Below are 17,648 nucleotides of genomic sequence, written 5' to 3'. Positions count from 1 at the left end.
AGATTTCTATCTCAGATAGCTGAACAGTGTTTTGCTTTGTGTAGTTAAGAAGACTCACCTAATCCTACCTCACCTGCCTCAGTCTAACCACCAGCCCGAAGAGGTCTTCTGTTCCTAGCCCTCTGCCTTGTTTGCCTGACTAATACATGACTCTGGTCTATTGTCAATCATACCTCCAGTCTCTGACCCTCTGCTCCTCATCAACTCAGTTCAGCAACAAACTCTGGCCTGTCCTTGGCTGTCCTACCTGCCTCTGGCATGCCGCTCTTTGACCATCTGCACTTGACTCTACCCTGCGGCCCATCTTAGCACTTGCCAGTATCAGCTAAGGTGACCTTGAGGATGGGACCTTGTTGTAGCTTTGATATTTCTTTTAACAACCAACAATATCGATATGAAATTGAGTTTTTACTAAAATACGAGCAATAGGTTTAATCATCAACATTAGTCATAATAATCCATGCATTATCCTGGTTCTAAGTTGCTGGGCGCCCTGGAACAAAGACCTACACTAGGGCCCCATCACATGTATGTTGTTCATCTTTTTTTATAGATTGGGAAATGTGAAAGCACTAAGGCAAGACTACAGAACGGTTCCAATACCAAGCTTCTTGCCTTAGCTGGGAGAAACCACAGTCATAATAATATACATGTGGTATAACACCTTCTTCCTGGTATGGGATTTGCACAGCTGACTTAGTATACTGTTGACAAATATAGTCCTTGTACCTGCGCCATTTATCCTAAGATAGACGATGGTATAAAAGGTTGTTGACTTGAAACCTTGAATAATTCATAGCGTATACTCTATTTCCAATGAAATAGTGAGTCCTATTTTAGAACAAGCTTCCCACTCTGGCAAAGTGTTGTCACCTGAAATGACTAGAACTATTTTTTGTTGCTCTTTAAGCATGGATTGAGTTTTAGATGAAAGTTCAACCCTTCTCAGATGACAAAGATATTGTCTCCTATAATAATCCGAAGCGCATGGAAATGTATGTAAAGATGCACAAAGTTTAAAAAGTTGTTTTTATTTTTTTTAAACGGGGGTTTGATAAATGGGCTTTGCTTTATACTCAGGGTCTAAATACTTTATGCTCACACAGGCCTTGAGTAGATGCCTGACCTATTATTCAGGCTAATATGTGTTGTCAGACCAGATTCTGGAGCGCCCATGGGAAAGGGGGTATCAACAGGGCCGCAAAGTGCAGTGCAATCATAACACAGGCAAGAAACTCCTGCTCGACCAGAGCACAGATCATTATGGCCCAATCCTATTTGGACGCTGCACCGATGTTGCAAGGAATGCCACAAGGGCAAAATATACTCAGTCTGTCCTGGCAAAGCCACAGCAGTGGTGCACAACAAGGGCCAAATGCTAAACCTAGCCCATCCCAGGTACACACTCAGCTGGAAGGAACACCAAAACAGTCTGTTATCCATGGAGTGACATCCAGATGGCAGCTCATCATCATCATGACATTGGCATGTCATCACTATGATATTGGTATGCTGTCCTTCTGTCATCACCATGAAGTCAGTGCACCATTCACGTGACATCCATGTGTCATTGGTGTGATGTCCAAGGGGCAAATCATTGCACCCTATCAACCCCAACACTGCCAGCAAGAGTGCAGCAAGGCTGAACTGAGCAGGAGGCAGATGCAGGGTCAATGACTGGCAATGCTGGGGGTACAACCCTCCCTGCAAGGCAGTAGGTGAACAATTAATCCATAGGCACCACTTCAACCATGGGAGGATGCCCCAAGGACACATCACACACTCTCTTTCACACACACACACAAGGATGCCACATCACCCTACCTCATATGGGAGCCCCAGGGCCCAATCCTATGGGCTCCAGTGCCAGCACTGCGCTGGTGCCGCTGACCCAGGCTATTGCAAAAGTGCTATAAGTAACTTTTTCACCAGTTCAGAGCCTAGCACCAGTTGGCGCTGGGCCTCAGTTCCCAAAGACGAACTCTGAGAGCTCCTGGCAGTGAGTACGGCCGCCAGCTGATGGCAAAGCTTTCAAGGTGGGGAGGAAGGCAGGATGGGGGCAGAAATGGGCAGGGGGAGGGTGGACGGGAGGGAAGGTGTGGGCCCAGGAGAGGGGCAGAGATGGCAGCAGGCTTTGCCACCGTATCCTAACCCCCACCCCAGAACTGGTAACCTGACACGGGTCTCTTTAGTTCTGTGCCTGTTCAATAGCGAACAGAGATCTGAGGAGACCCATTGGGGCCGCCCAGGGGTTACACAGGGTAAGGGAACGCTTACCTGGCATAGGAAACCAGGAGACCTGGTGCTGCTTCTCTGGCCCCATAGGTTACAGCTGTTGCCATTTTGGTGCTGCTTTAGCCCTGGGCGCTAGGGAAGAATAGAATTGGGCTGCCTATCACATCAGCAGCAAAGAGACAAATACAAAGAACCACTAGGACTCCTGCACACAGGTTTCAGGTCCCCTCATCTCACCCATATAAACACATACATCATCCAAGGAATGTGTTTTGAGCAGCGGACACATAGAAAAATAGCTCCCTTTGAAGGGGGGAGCCATGTCAAACAAACTCACAAGCCTCTCCATTACACTGGTTCAAGACTATGTGGGGACATCCCAGCTGGAAGAAATCCTTTTGCTAGGGGAGGGGCTGGAATAAGTCACAACAGGAGCCCCAACAGCACTCATCCAAAGCAGTGGTCTGGTAGTTCACCGCAATGCACAGGTTGGGAGGCAGGTAAGATAAGGGCTTTCCTTGAGCCCTGCCAAGGAACCTATCCTCACCAGCTAGGCCAGGGGTGTCAAACTCATTTCATACAGTGGGCTAAATGGCATTTATGATGCCTGCTGAGTGCCAGAAGTGATGTCATTAGGCAGTACGTGATGTCATTAAACAGGTCATAACCAGAAATAAATACTTTTTCTCGCTTAGGAACACATTAGCTGCAAATGACAGAAGAGAAAATACACAAATCGTGATCATATTTCAAGATATGGGAGAGGCCAATTATCTTGTGGGTCACCCTTTCAGAAGTTACACTTCAGCAGCTGAGAGTCTGAGGGTCAGATAAAAAGCTTCTGCAGGCCGCAGCCGGCCCCCAGGCCTTATGTTTGACACCCCTGAGCTAGGCACTCACCTTTTGCATGACTGGTTAGAAAGACCCATGGTAGGGAAAAAAGAGAAGAGAGGAAACCACATTTAGATCCCACATCAGCCACTCCATGGAGCTGCTCTCTAACCACTCAGCCACAACAGGAAATAGGCAAAGAGCATCCCATCTGGAATTTAACATTTTACATCACTGCAAGCAGGCATGCCTGACTGTAGCACATGGATCTCTCAGCACTGTCTGGCATGTTCATTGGGCTGCCATGTGACACAACGTGCCTATTGCAGCAGCCCACCCATCACATCCATCTTGTGCCCTTAGTTTTATTGCTGGCACCTGCCTACATGACTATCAGTACACTGCCCCCCCCCATTCCTTTGCCACTGCCCGTCATATACCATAGCAGTAGAAACCAGGGGTCTCAGGATCACAGAGGAGCATCCCTCCCTCAAAGCCCATGCAGTTGTGGAGTGAGGATGCTGCACACCCTGAGATCAGAGATTATCCTCCCCCTGCACCCAACCTGAGGCCAGTTGAGACAAGGAACAATTAGAGCTGGTAGAAGGGATTCTTATCAGTGATGGCAGAAAGGGTGATCTAGCCAAAGGTTTTACTGAACTGTTTCAGTGAGAGAGCAGCATCTGAAAGAGAAACACACAGGTGGGTGTGTCCACTATCTCCTCTCAGCAGGGCTGTTTTGTCCTTACATGTTATCCAACAGACAGGCATGTAAAAGTGACAGTGAGGTGACGGTAAGGCCTTCCAGAGGGCTCGAGAGGCTGTGCGCAGCCTCTTTGGTCTTCAGAATCTTTTCTGAGACCTCCGTAAGGTTTTTGGAAGGTATTTTCGTCCCGTTCCGTTCCCCCCCCCCAAAAAAAAAAAACACAACTCTGCATACAGCCCCTCTAGTCCTCAGAACACCTCCAGACATGACAAGCGGGGTCAAGTCCAGAGGTGATGCAGTAGTGGCATCACTGTGACGTCATGTGCTTCACTGGCACAAGAAGTCATGGCATGTCCCTCCCTCACACACACACACACACACACACACACACACATACACACACACACACCCATCTGACTGTACTAGCAGAAATCTAGAGGCTGATTTTATACATTTGATATATACTGATATAAAACTGAACTATAGGCAACACAGTCTCTTCGAACAAAAGAAATGCAAAAGAAATGTAAGACGGTGATATGGGAGGCCAGGAGAGACTATGAGAAACACATGACCAGCAACATTAAGGGGAATAATAAAAGCTTCTTCAAATATGTTAGAAGCTGGAAAACCGCCAGAGAAGCAGTTGGCCCTCTGGATGGTGAGGAAGGGAAAGGGAAATAAAAGGAGATGGCAGAGAAATTGAATGAGTTCTCTGCATCTGTCTTCATGGCAGAATCAGGAGAGAGATCGTGGGGTGGTGGTGGACAGGTCAATGAAAGTGTTGACCCAATGTGCCGTGGCAGTGAGGAAGGCCAATTCTATGCTTGGGATCATTAGAAAAGGTACTGAGAAAAAAAACAGCTAATATTATAATGCCATTGTACAGATTGATGGTAAGGCCACACCTGGAGTATTGTGTCCAGTTCTGGTCGCCACATCTCAAAAAGGACATAGTGGAAATGGAAAAGGTGCAAAAGTGAGCAACTAAGATGATTACTAGGCTGGGGCACCTTCCTTATGAGGAAAGGCTACGGCGTTTGGGCCTCTTCAGCCTAGAAAAGAGGTGCCTGAGGCGGGACATGATTGAGACATACAAAATTATGCATGGGAAGGATAAAGTGGATAGAGCGATGCTCTTTACACTCACATAACACCAGAACCAGGGGACACCCACTAAAATTGAGTGTTGGGAGAGTTAGGACAGACAAAAGAAAATATTTCTTTACTCAGCATGTGATTGGTCTGTGGAACTCCTTGCCGCAGGATGTGGTGATGGCATCTGGCCTGGATGCCTTTAAAAGGGGATTGGACAAGTTTCTGGAGGAAAAATCCATTTCAGGTTACAAGCCATGATGTGTATGTGCAACTTCCTGATTTTAGAAATGGGCTATGTCAGAATGCCAGATGCAAGGGAGAGCACCAGGATGAGGTCTCTTGTTATTGGGTGTGCTCCCTGGGGCATTTGGTGGGCCATGTGAGATACAGGAAGCTGGACTAGATGGGCCTATGGCCTGATCCAGCGGGGCTGTTCTTATGTTCTTAACAGTGTGTATCCTTGACTCTTCCTAATTCTTTCTGCTGTGCTAGATGTCAATAGCAATTCATATTTGAAGGTTTAACCATCCTCTCGTTAACCATAACTATCAAGTCCATGTGGAAATGCCCCTTTTGCACAGGCGCTTTTGGCTCTCGTGCATTCATTCTTGACCCAGGCAAACGAGTGCTGTTGAACAGACTACTCATATCCTCTATTATTTTTCTTGTCCTTGAAAAAATTGCAAGCTGTGCATGCCTGTTGTTCTAGATTCTTATACGAAGCCCCTTTGCTCAACAAGCCTGCCACATAGGGTCTGCAGCAATCATGGCAGTTCAAAGGCTTTGCTTCATGTGTTGACAAAAAGAAGACTGTTTCACTAATGCTTTTAACCTGAGCTCATGCTGATAAGATACTTGACTAAGGACCAAATAAATCTATGTTGCCCTTCTGTAGGCATTTTGCCCTTCCCGGCATTTTGCCACAGAAGGTGAAAGAAGAAGGGAAGTGGCAGACACCAGGTCGGGTCCTTTGATGCCAGCAAGTCCCTTTCCAGCTGCATAACCAAAGAAGCACAGATGAAATGAAAAGATCAGAGGAGGCTAAGAGCTTGGGGGAAGGACTTAAAAGAGCCACATGCTGTTCCAGTTTCCCATGCTTGGCTTGGAGTAACAGTGGTCAGCTCCGCATTCCTGTTCTGGTGAAGGCTTAATGACTTGTAACTTCAACGTTTTATGCTTCCCATAATTTGACATTCATGGGCAGGAAGGAGTTTGCAATGGACTCTTTTCTTCCATGTATACAAAAGAACAGCGACGACATTGAATATTTAAAGATTCCAAAATCCTCCAAATACAGATGGGAAACGGGGGGGGGGGGGTGAACTACTAAAAAAATATTCGATTCAATGATCATAGCATATGTAAAATGCTAAACACAGAGAGAGAAACAGCATGCAAAGCAAGATCCCTTTCCGGACAAACAATACACCTAGCAGAAAATTCTTTTTTACAAAACCAGACTCCTGCTGTAATCACATCCATGTCTCATTGTTCAGGCACAGAGCTTCTTTATCATGGGTATAATATTTTGTGCTTTTAATTTTGTTTGTCAGCCTGCAAATAAGGAAGAGAGCAGTTATCTTCAAACTGTGGATCTAGAAACACTTGCTGCCCGCCACAGAGATGACAAATGAGGGAAAAATTCCAGTGCTGCTGTTTGGAACCAGAGGATGCCATTAGCGGATATCCATAAAACACTGTAGCCACAGATCTGTTCTGTTGTTGTGCACCTGTTGGATGCCATCACCGTGAAAGTCATCTGCCACCAAAGCACTAATCAAAGGCAAATCAAAGTTTCCAAAATGTGTTTCTGTTCTCTGGTGCACATCAACGGCAGAGCAGTGCACCTGGGAGTCAAGTGCCCATGAAACAGGCAGTGCTGCCGCTTTCTGAAATGACCACTAGTGGCCTTTGTATCTGAGGGACACTTTTCATTTTGATCAGCAAGCGTTACAGCCAATTCTGAACAAAAGTCACAGATGACAAATGTAACAAGAAGACCTTTTTCTTTCTCTCTCAAAGAATGGCCGGGACAATTATTGTTCACAATGGAAGCCATTCATTCTACATTAGAAGTGGTCTCTGCTTGTTTGGAGAGAAACCTGATTCATGGCTTAGGCTGGTTTCTACAAGGGCTTCATAACTGAACAGCACTCTAAAGCGATTGGTCAGTCAGATGAAGGGGAGTCCCAGTTCCATGTTTGGAAAGAGTCCCTCCTGTCTTTTCTCTATGGGGTTTGTGCGGAGAACAGAAAGAACATACTGTGATAGGGCAGAATGAACGGTGACAACTTACCAGGGATGCTTTTGTAATTCTGCTCAGCCACATTTCTTCCTATATTAGGTGTTCTGAATTACTACTATTATTTCTGATATAAAACAACACATTAGGACATTCACAACTGTCTTTTTAAAATTTCCAAGTGTTTACTGTGTTTACCACAGATTTCAGTTCCTCTGCTTCTTCTAGGCCTTTTCCCGCTCCATTTGCAATAGGCCTGTGCCCACATGGCTGCACAACAGCAGTCTTGACATGCTGGTACATATTGCTGCCTCCTGTCTCTTTGTGTGTGACCCATGTCTAGGAAGATATTGATAAAATCAGGGTTGGTTTCAGAGCACTCAGCCTCTGAGGACGTGTACCAGATGCCACTACCACTTCTTTGATGCTGGCTTCCACCTCCACCACTCCTCTCCCCATTCTCTAGACAGGAACAGAAAGAGGGCATGTGGTGGAAAGGAGAGTGCTGGGCAAGAACACGCTTCATTTTCTGCTCCCCTCTTTCTTTCTGAATACAGTGAGCAGGGAGGGGGAGATGGCACCCCCTGCCAATGCACCACCTGAAGTAATGGAGCATGTTCTCTCTGTGCAAATCATTTAACCACTGCAAATTGTGGGAATGTAACAGTGAAGCCAGTGAGAACTCTCTCTTCCATCTCAGAGCTCGGCATTTAGCATCTCAAGTTATTAAATAAAAGCCCATCCAGTAATTGCAACAATCAGAAGTGTTAAAAAGCTTCCCTAGGTGAAGACCAAAGCTGATAGCAATATCATACCCCACCTTTTTTGCCTGTAGGGAAGGTGCCATATTTATAATATGCCTATATTTGAGCTATACATTCAAACTTTCTCACCCACTATCAAATAAAAAGGTGCTGTAAATTTTATTGTAGTGCTTCTAAACCTGACATTGCAATAGGTAAGGCACCCTCATACTTCTCTACTTTATATATTATTTTTATGGCAAGAATTAAAGGTTTTATGGGGCTATAATTTCTGACATTACCATCCATCCCCAAGAACTTAGTTCTATTCCAGTTACACAGAGGCCATCTGTAGGAGAACTGTATCCTTCCAAGGTCATGTGAAAGCCGCCAAGTAGGAAAAACAAAGATTGAGGTGGTGATATCTTTAACTGATCAAAATGTTTTTGCTTAGTGTGTATCTATAACTTTGGATATCTTCAGCCACTGAATTAAAAAGCAATGGTCATTCTAGGTTCAAATGAGGGTGGGGAAAGCATGCTTTGTGAACACTTTCTCACTTGTGAAAGATGCCCTCATATTTTATACATTTTGGATGGGTGTACAAGATGGATGATGGTGTACACACCTCATTGCCGCCACACAGCCCCACCTCTCTAACTTCAGTACACTACGCACGCTGGTTTGTGACCACACATGATGACCTCCACGTATCACACTATTTTTAGTCTATGTGCTATTCTGATCAGCTGCTGCTTCAGCAGCATTTTAAAAAAAGATTGACCTTCTTCTTGCTAGGAGCAGTAAGGATTTCACATAGCCAGCGAAACATGGATCAGTGCAACACTGCTGAGAACACAGAAAAATTAATGGGCAATCTCTTACTTTACACATGATGTACTACTTTTATCATCATCATCATCATCATCATCATGAGATTTATGCACAGTCAGGTAGATGTTATTGACTAGTTTAACATCATCATCATCATCATCATCATCATCATTATTATTATTATTATTATTATTATTATTATTATTATTATTATTATTATTATTAAAGTTACAAATAATGTTTTTGTCCTCAGTGATATCATGGTTTATCTAAATATGATTGGCTGCATGATAACTTCATTATTCCCAAAGGAAGGTAAATTTTTCAAGGGCCATGATGTATGTTGACACTGAAATTCTCTGTTTCTCTCCAAAACTCAAAACCTAAGCATATCCAATGCAACATTAAACTGGGCTGGGCATTAAATTGGACACTATTTTTAATTGCTTGTCCTCATGGTGTGTGCAACTCTTAGTCCTTATCCTTTCTTCCCAGTGGCTTTTCTTAACCAGCATGGAGGAGTGGCAGTGCGCCCTCCTGAACCAGGTTTATTAGCACATGTAGAAGGGCATTTAGATGAACCACCCCACAAGTGAATAAGAAAACTGGCCCAGACACAGAAGGAGCATCCAAGGCAATTACAATATTGCCTGAACCAGTCTGCTATGGTTGTCCCATATGTGCTTACACAGTTATGGGGAAAAGCAGGGTATAAATTGAATAAATAAAATTAGAATATTTAGGGCGAAATCCTAACTTGCGCTAGAACAGGCAAGCCAGGAGGCTTGCGCTGTATCCAGCACAGGATTGTGGCCAGCAGAGGCTTAGCCAGAGGCAAGGGGAAACTTTTCCCCTCACCCCTGAGTAAGGGCTGCTGGCTACAATAGGTCTATTTGGACTTGCACCACCTCCTGAGGTGGCACAAGTTCAAGGAGAGCGGAGTGGCTTGAAGCAGCTCCATTCTCCCCGGGGACGGGGGTTGCGATCTGGCATAACTGCTGGATCCCAGCCCTGCCTCCCTCTCCTCACCGCCAGCCCCCGGGGTCGCCCATCACCCTTCCTCCCCCCACCCAGGAACGCCCCCTCCCTCCTCTTCTCCACCCCCCATGCCTACCTTTTCCGCTTGCGTCGGCGCAGGCTGGCTGACACAAGCGGTGACGGGGAAGCCGGTGTGGAGGCTTCTGTCAGCCTCTGCAGGCCCGCACTTCTTGGAGTGCCGGCCTGGCTTCCCCTCGAGGAGGCGCAATCATGCTTTACGGCACATTTACGACCCTCCCAGGCCAGCCCTAGGGAGGTTAGGAGGTTAGGATTTCGCCCTTAGGATCGTAACTGAATTCAGTGAAGTTTACTTCCCAGTAGGAGGTTGTAGTATTTCAGTCATATGGCCCAATCCTAACATCTGATTTGCAGTAATGGGACACTGTCCTCTTGCTATAAATTGGCTGCTGATAACAGAGTAAAGAGTGCTGCTGGCATTTTAGAGCTTCTCAGAAGGTGGTGGGAGCACTGGCTGCCTACTGCCTCAGCTAGCAACCTGTTCCTGTGCAGGTAATCTGGTAAGGGTGGGGGGTTCTTGAGTGAGGAGGGGAAGTAAAGGGGCTTGTTGTGGGGAGGAGCCAGGGGATGGGTAGCAGGAGGGAGGGAGTGGATTCTATAGCAGTCGCACATACTAGTTTTTATCCTCTCTTTTCAAAACCTTTCTGCCACTTTTCTCTCCTTGGACATATGCCAGCAAAATGGTTGGCATATGTCCAAGGAGAACCAAAGGCATATGTAGGCTTATGTGGAGGTAAGTAAAAATGTTTTTCACTTACCTCAGGTTTAGCCCCCCCCCCCACACACACACACACACATAGCATGGAGAACATGACTTGCTGGCATGACTGCATGCTACAGTGTGGCAGAGAATAGAATTGACCTCTTAGTTATAATTATCCTGATGAATGGCCAAGGATAATAAACCATTGCACACATTTAAGCAAAAAATAATGTAGAATTGTGCTACGTCTAAAAAAAGAGAACTCAGTAGAGAAAATATCTGCCCTATTCTTCAGAGATCCTAGAAGCAAAATAAATGGAATACACGAGCTCATTATTTTTATGTTTTGTAGGAGTAGCTTCTAGTTCTCCTTTCCAGGGACCACAGGCAGCTGCAACACACAAGGCAGCCCTCTCTGTTCTCTGCACCTGAAATGTGCCTGGAGCTGCCAATTAAAGTCAACGAGAATCTTTCCCTTAATTTAGAAAAGTTTGAGGTCAGAGTCTTTGAACGTGCATAAAACAGTTTGACCCATATCTCCCCCCCCCCCATAGGATCTTGTTATCCGGACCACTGAGGTTTCCAATTATGTCATTACCAACTTGAAAACGGTGACATTGTTTATTTCCATGGATTCACTGCTAGTTCCCACCTTTTGTATGATAGCTCTCGAGTCCAGTTTGAATGCTTGGCAAGATTGTATGAATAAATTGTGAGTTTTACCCTCAGTGCCGCTTGCAAATACTTTTTCACCCCTTAAGGGTTGTGGAGAACTGTTTGACCCCCAGGGAATATAGAGGTGCTGATAGTTTTCAGCCACTCTTTCTTTAGGGCCAGAAGGATTGAAATGAACTTTGAACTAGGTAACTGTGGATTGCATTGTTATTTACCAGCTCAGCAAACTGTATCAGTCTTCACATGCATTCCCCATGCTAATTGGACCAAGTTAGGTGGTTCTCTTAGCCACCCCCAATAAAAAAACAACAATAATTAATGTTATATATAAGAATGCTTCTTGAAAGCAGAAAAAGTCAAAGGATGCTGTTAGCATTCTTATCGTTTTATTAGTAGTAGTATATTTATACTGTGCTATCAACATTGCATAATATTTTATACAGAATGAAAGGATAAGTTCCAGCCCCAGGGGCTTATAATACAGATAGACACGAGGGAAATGATAGAAGAAGGGGAGGGAAATGGAGACAGGGCTAAGCAGTTCTTCTTCTGTGATGAGTCATTACTCCCATCTTTCTGCAGTGTGTGCTTTTGTCATGCAAGGACTGTGCTGGTTGTCACTGCATCACACAGGAACGGGCAAATTCAGTGTGACCTGACTCGAGTTGAGTCACAAGTCTCCACCCCTCATGACTTGACACAAAAACAAGTCATAACGGGGGCACTTTCTGAGTCTCCTGAGTTGCCTTTTTGCTACTCTAAAAGACTCACGTCACCCCCTTTAAGAAGCCAACCATGGAAAAAAAACCTGCTGCTGGAGGATGTGTGTGTGTATGTGTGTGTCAGAGTTCTCTTAAACACTCCCCTGCTGTCCCTGCCCATCTGTAAACAGAGCGGGAGGGGTTCGGATGAACTGCGTAGGAGAGGGGACAGAAGTGGCAAGAGGGAGGAGGGTCACGTGCAGCAGCTGCAAGGCTTACCAGGATAACCCAGTCCTTTGCAGCTCTACTCAGAAGTAGTCCCATTGTGGCTGATCATTCAATGAGACTCCCTCCTCCCCAGTAAAAATGGAGTTTACAGCAGCAATGCCAAGTGGTTGGCAAACATGATCACTACAAACTGCCTCCCTCCCCCTCCCTGGGCTTCTCCAGTCAATCGTAAGGCAAGAACCCCTTGGGTTCTTCCTTCTTCCCTACCTAAGCCCAAGAAAATATCAGAATGCCCATCCTTTGGCTAATGATCCTCTCTTCCTTCCTATTAGAGACGGGCAAGAGAGCCCACTCCCACCTTCCCCCCTCCTGCTTGGATACAAAAGCAAACATTAACTCTTCCCTGCCTCCTGGCTGGAACTTCCTTGCTGCTTGCCCAGTCTGAATGATGACCTCACCAGGTCATTCATGCTGCAAAAACAGTAAGCAAGCACACCCAGACACAGACAGACTCAAGTCTGCATTCTTGGGGACAAGTGCCGAGTCAGGGGCCCTTGACTCAAATGTTTTGCTGAGTCTTCCATACATGCAACTCAAATGTACATGAGTCAGTGACAAATGCTGATTTTTTTGACTCCTAGTCAAGTCACCTGACTCGAGTTTCATCCCTGCATCACACAACAGATATGACAACACTGGTCCATGTAACTATAGTAGCATAATGGCTAGGAGGGCTTCATGAAATCAGCCACAGCTTCTGATGTTTCACTATTGCAGCCGTGCTGGTAGACTGGTCTAAATGAACAAGGAATCCATTCTAGCTGTATGACACCATTTTATTGTCACATTATTTCCAATCCAGAAGAACCAGAAAGCACTATAAGAGTATACCTTATATGCCTTATGAGACTATATAAGGTAGCAGGTGTGGTGTGGCGGTTGAGTGGAAGGCTGCTGGAAGAATGCTAAGTTGGAACAGTCGTGGTTGAATTTTGGAAGGGAGACTGAAAGCTGATTAAGCTGTCAGCAGACAACAGAGCCAGGAGGAGTCGCTGTTTACAGCTTGGCCAACCTGAAACTGCTCCTGCTGGGAGCTCAGAAGGAATACCCAGATGGCAGATGTGAAGACTACCCCGGGATTCCATCTGGAAGAAAAGGGTTCTACGAGCTGCCCACAGAACTATTATTGTAATAAACTCATTTGTACTCTACTATGGAGCTTTGTAAGCCACCTTGGGTACTTGCTTCGGCAAGAGAAGGGATATAAATCTCTCAAATAAATAAGAACATAAGAACAGCCCCACTGGATCAAGCCATAGGCCCATCTAGTCCAGCTTCCTGAATCTCACAGCGGCCCACCAAATGCCCCAGGGAGCACACCAGATAACAAGAGACCTGCATCCTGGTGCCTTCCCCTGCATCTGGCATTCTGACATAACCCATTTCTAAAATCAGGAGGTTGCACATACACATCATGTCTTGTAACCCGTAATGGATTTGTCCTCCAGAAACTTGTCCAATCCCCTTTTAAAGGCATCCAGGCCAGATGCCGTCACCACATCCCGTGGCAAGGTGTTCCTCAGACCAACCTCACACTCAGTAAAGATTAATAATAATAATAATAATAATAATAATAATAATAATAATAATAATAATAATAATAATAATAATAATAATAATATACCTACTTTACAAAGCAGTATTGGTTATATGCCACTTTAACTGTCATTGTTTCCTGTCAGGTAAACCTGGAATTGTAGCTTTATGAATAGGCCAACAACCATTCATTCTGTTAGAGATTCCTAGCCTGTTCCACCATCGCCCACCTCTTCACAAAACGTTGTCTAACACCCTAATCCTTTGCTTCCTGGCACTGTAGGATGGCTACTGCTGTATCCAGCCGGCATGGAGAATCCACTGGAGGTCTCCTCAGGGACTTTTGTCCCCCGAGGGGAAGGGACTTTGCCCCCTTTCCCCAAGGAAAGCCCCAGGCCACGCAGTGGGGCTCCTCAAGTCTCTGCCAGCTATTTTGTTGATGCAGACCTGAGAACCTCCATGTCAGGCCTTGCAGGCTGACACAAAGGTGTCAGAGGAGGCCTCTGCTGGTCCCACTCCCCTTCTAGGCAGTTATTCTTCTGGCCTTCCCCTGCCCCGATAAGCCACCTGGCAGTGTAACTTACCCCCAACTGGCGCTGGCCTAGTGCCAACTCTTCCTCCTCTCCCAGTGCTACAAACGTGCTTTATGGTACGTTTGTGACACCCAGTGCCATTGGTACATTCTTACCGCTGGCACTGAAGCCCATAGGATTGGGCTCTAAGTTCCCTGCAGAGAGGTAATGACTGTTAAACTATTGAAGTTTATTTTGTAGATGCTTTCTAAATCTAATTAGGGGTCTTCTGCTTTATATTTTCCAATGAGATTCAATGGTGTATGAGGTTCTAAGGAACTCCACTGAGAAAGGCAGTGTGATGTAGTGGGTAGAATATTGGACTTGGACTGTGGCGATCTAGGTTCAAATTCCTACTAACTCATGAAGATTACAAAGTGACTGTTAGCAATCTTTCTCTTTCAATCTAATTTCACTGGACTGTTCTTAGGAATAAAATCAAATAATCCTACATGTGTATGAGCTTTTGGGAGAAAGAATGTGATACTTAAATAGGCTATCTTTTGCAATGTTTCGCCAGCTATTTACCAAAGCACTACATATTCCTCAAGTTAATTGCTGTCAATAACCTAAGACTACTGCAAGACCTGACCAATTTATTTTGAATTTCTTTTTTTTTCTTCTTGCCATATGTCTCCAGGAACAATCCTACATAAACAAGCCAAAAATATTGGCTAGGAGTGAATATGTTAACATTCATTACTGAGTATTTATATTTGTATGTATGCGTGCAAGCGCATGTTGTTTCATAGCTTTTCTTACTTATATTTATCTTCTAACTTTTCTCCTTCCCTTGTTTTCTTCTGAATGTTATCCATTACCTCAAACTCTATTTTTATTGTCATGAAGGTGATGCTGTCCCTACGCACCACATGCATTTAGCCTATCCCTATTTTATTTCAGAATCAAGCCCATAGGAAACTAGAGCCCCCAAAAGGTGTTTTTGCAGCAGACCTTTTGGAAACAAAATGCAACATACAATCAATTTCAGCCTAATAGACGTGAAAAGATTTCCTCATAGCAACTCTACCTGCCTATATTAAATGAAATGTAGTGTGGAATTAGGTCTGAACTTGCAACCTGGAAAGATTGCTTGGACTAGAGATTTGTCACTCTAATATTATGAACCAATGTGTGCCTGTGCTGGCCATAAAATCCAATTGCTAGTGTAGGTCATCACCTTTTTTTGTGCAAAAGGAAATTCAACTTCAGTAGTTCAGCTTGTGACTATTGTAACAAATACTAGACCATACTACTTCCGTATCCTCCTTTTAGCTTTAACATAACCATGTTTACAGTGCACACTTATGACATCCAATTTCCCTGTCCTCACACTGACATTTAAAAAGTTCTCAAAATAACCAGAGGGGGAACTAAAAATGGATGTGTCCGTTATTTACTCTTTTTTCTTAATAATCTCTTTCCCATCTATAGTTTTCACTTCCCTGAGAAAAATAGTACTGTGGCTTTAAGTATCTTGACCACTGTGAATGTATAACCAAGAACTTTAGCAAAAATAACTTAGTGAACCTTAGTGGAGAATTTTTTCCCCTGATGTCCTTTGAACAACGATACCCATCAGAGCCAGTGGCAGTCTGGCAGGGGCAAAGTTTGGTGCGTTAGAACTCGGAGTTGGCTGAAGATGAAGCACCTTGAAATGAAAGGATTCTCTCTGTGAATCTGAAGCAGAACCAGTGAATTACTGAAAATAAAAGAGTAGCAAAAAACCCCACAATATTATGGATAGGTAGCTGTCTTAGGGTGCAATCCAAACAGCACCTTATGCTGGCCCAAGTCCCTTGGGCCGGCATAAGAAGGTCACAAAGTGCCTGTGGGATCCTTGGGCTGGGGTTGGAAGGAGGAGCGAAGTAGCGACTCCCGAGGCTTCCCTCTGAAATAGGAAAGGGGTTAGCCCCACAATGGGCTTCCCTCATTCACACCAGGTTATTGAGATGAGCAGGTCGGGTTGGCCTCAGAGTACCCGGGGGGGGGAGTTAACTGCATCCTGATCCCCCTCTCTGGCTCAGGGCAGGTTTCCCAGGTCACAGGTAGGTAAGTTGGAGCTCCAGCCTCCTACCTCACCACTGCCTGCTCCCTGTAGTCTGCCCTCATCACTGGCCACCCCAACCTTTAAGGGGGCTCCAGGCTCCGCCTGGCTCCACCCCTTCCTGCTTGGGTGGGGTAAAAGGGGCTGGCCTGCATTCTTGGCCTAGGCCTGCATAGAGAGAGATTGAGAAGGGTGTGGGGAGAGGTTCCCAGCTTGTCTCTCCCCTGGCTGCACCTTGCTGTGTCCCTGGGGCTCTTGGACTGTGACCTCCCCCCCCCCCCGAGGTGTATAGGAGCTCCCATCAGCAGGCCGGGCACGTGGCAGGCGTCACCCGCTGCTGACATCATCAGGCAGGAATGGCTGTGCCATTCCTACAGTTGGGCAGAGCGCCGCTCACCTGAGGACGGCTGGGCATCTCGGGAGCCCCCGACCATCCAGTCAGGAGGGGTGGGCAGCCGTTCACCAGCCCGCTCTGGTGGGTCTCTGCCTACCTCCTCGTCCCAGGTGCCGCCAGGGCCAAGGGGAGTATTGTGTCCAGTTCTGGTTGCCACATCTCAAAAAGGACAGAGTGGACATGGAAAATGTGCAAAAGAGAGTGACTAAAATGATTACGGGACTGGGGCACCTTCCTTCTGAGGAAAGGCTATGGTATTTGGGCCTCTTTAGCCTAGAAAAGAGCTGCCTGAGGGGGGACATGATTGAGACATACAAAATTATGCATGGGAAGGATAAAGTGGATAGAGAGATGCTCTTTACACTCTCACATAACACCAGAAACAGGGGACATCCACTAAAATTGAGTGTTGGGAGAGTTAGGACAGACAAAAGAAAATATTTCTTTACTCAGCATGTGGTTGGTCTGTGGAACTCCTTGCCACAGGATGTGGTGATGGCGTCTGGCCTGGACACTTTTAAAAGGGGATTGGACAAGTTTCTGGGGAAAAATCCATTAAGGGTTACAAGCCATGATGTGTATGTGCAACCTCCTGATTTTAGAAATGGGCTACGTCAGAATGCCAGATGCAAGGGAGGGCACCAGGATGCAGGTCTCTTGTTGTCTTATGTGCTCCCTGAGGCATTTGGTGAGATACAGGAAGCTGGACTAGAAGGGCCTATGGCCTGAGCCAGTGGGGCTGTTCTTATGTTTTTAATAAATTTGCGGGTAATCTATTACAAACAGTCCTTTGTTCCCTGGCCACTGACTGAAGCCCGACTGTCCTCTTCTTTACTCCTGCAGTGCAGCCACGTCAGTTGGTATCCTTCAGTCTTGGAAGACTATGGTATTCACTCTGAATAGTGGTTCTGAAACAGTGTCCTCTCCAGTGCGTAAAGCCTGGGTAAGGTAGATATGGAGGATAGACTATTACCCCTGCAGCAAATC

The sequence above is a fragment of the Tiliqua scincoides genome, chromosome 4 (genome assembly GCF_035046505.1).
Source record: "Tiliqua scincoides isolate rTilSci1 chromosome 4, rTilSci1.hap2, whole genome shotgun sequence".
Taxonomy (NCBI): domain Eukaryota; kingdom Metazoa; phylum Chordata; class Lepidosauria; order Squamata; family Scincidae; genus Tiliqua; species Tiliqua scincoides.
Note: the sequence above shows the minus strand (reverse complement) of the source record.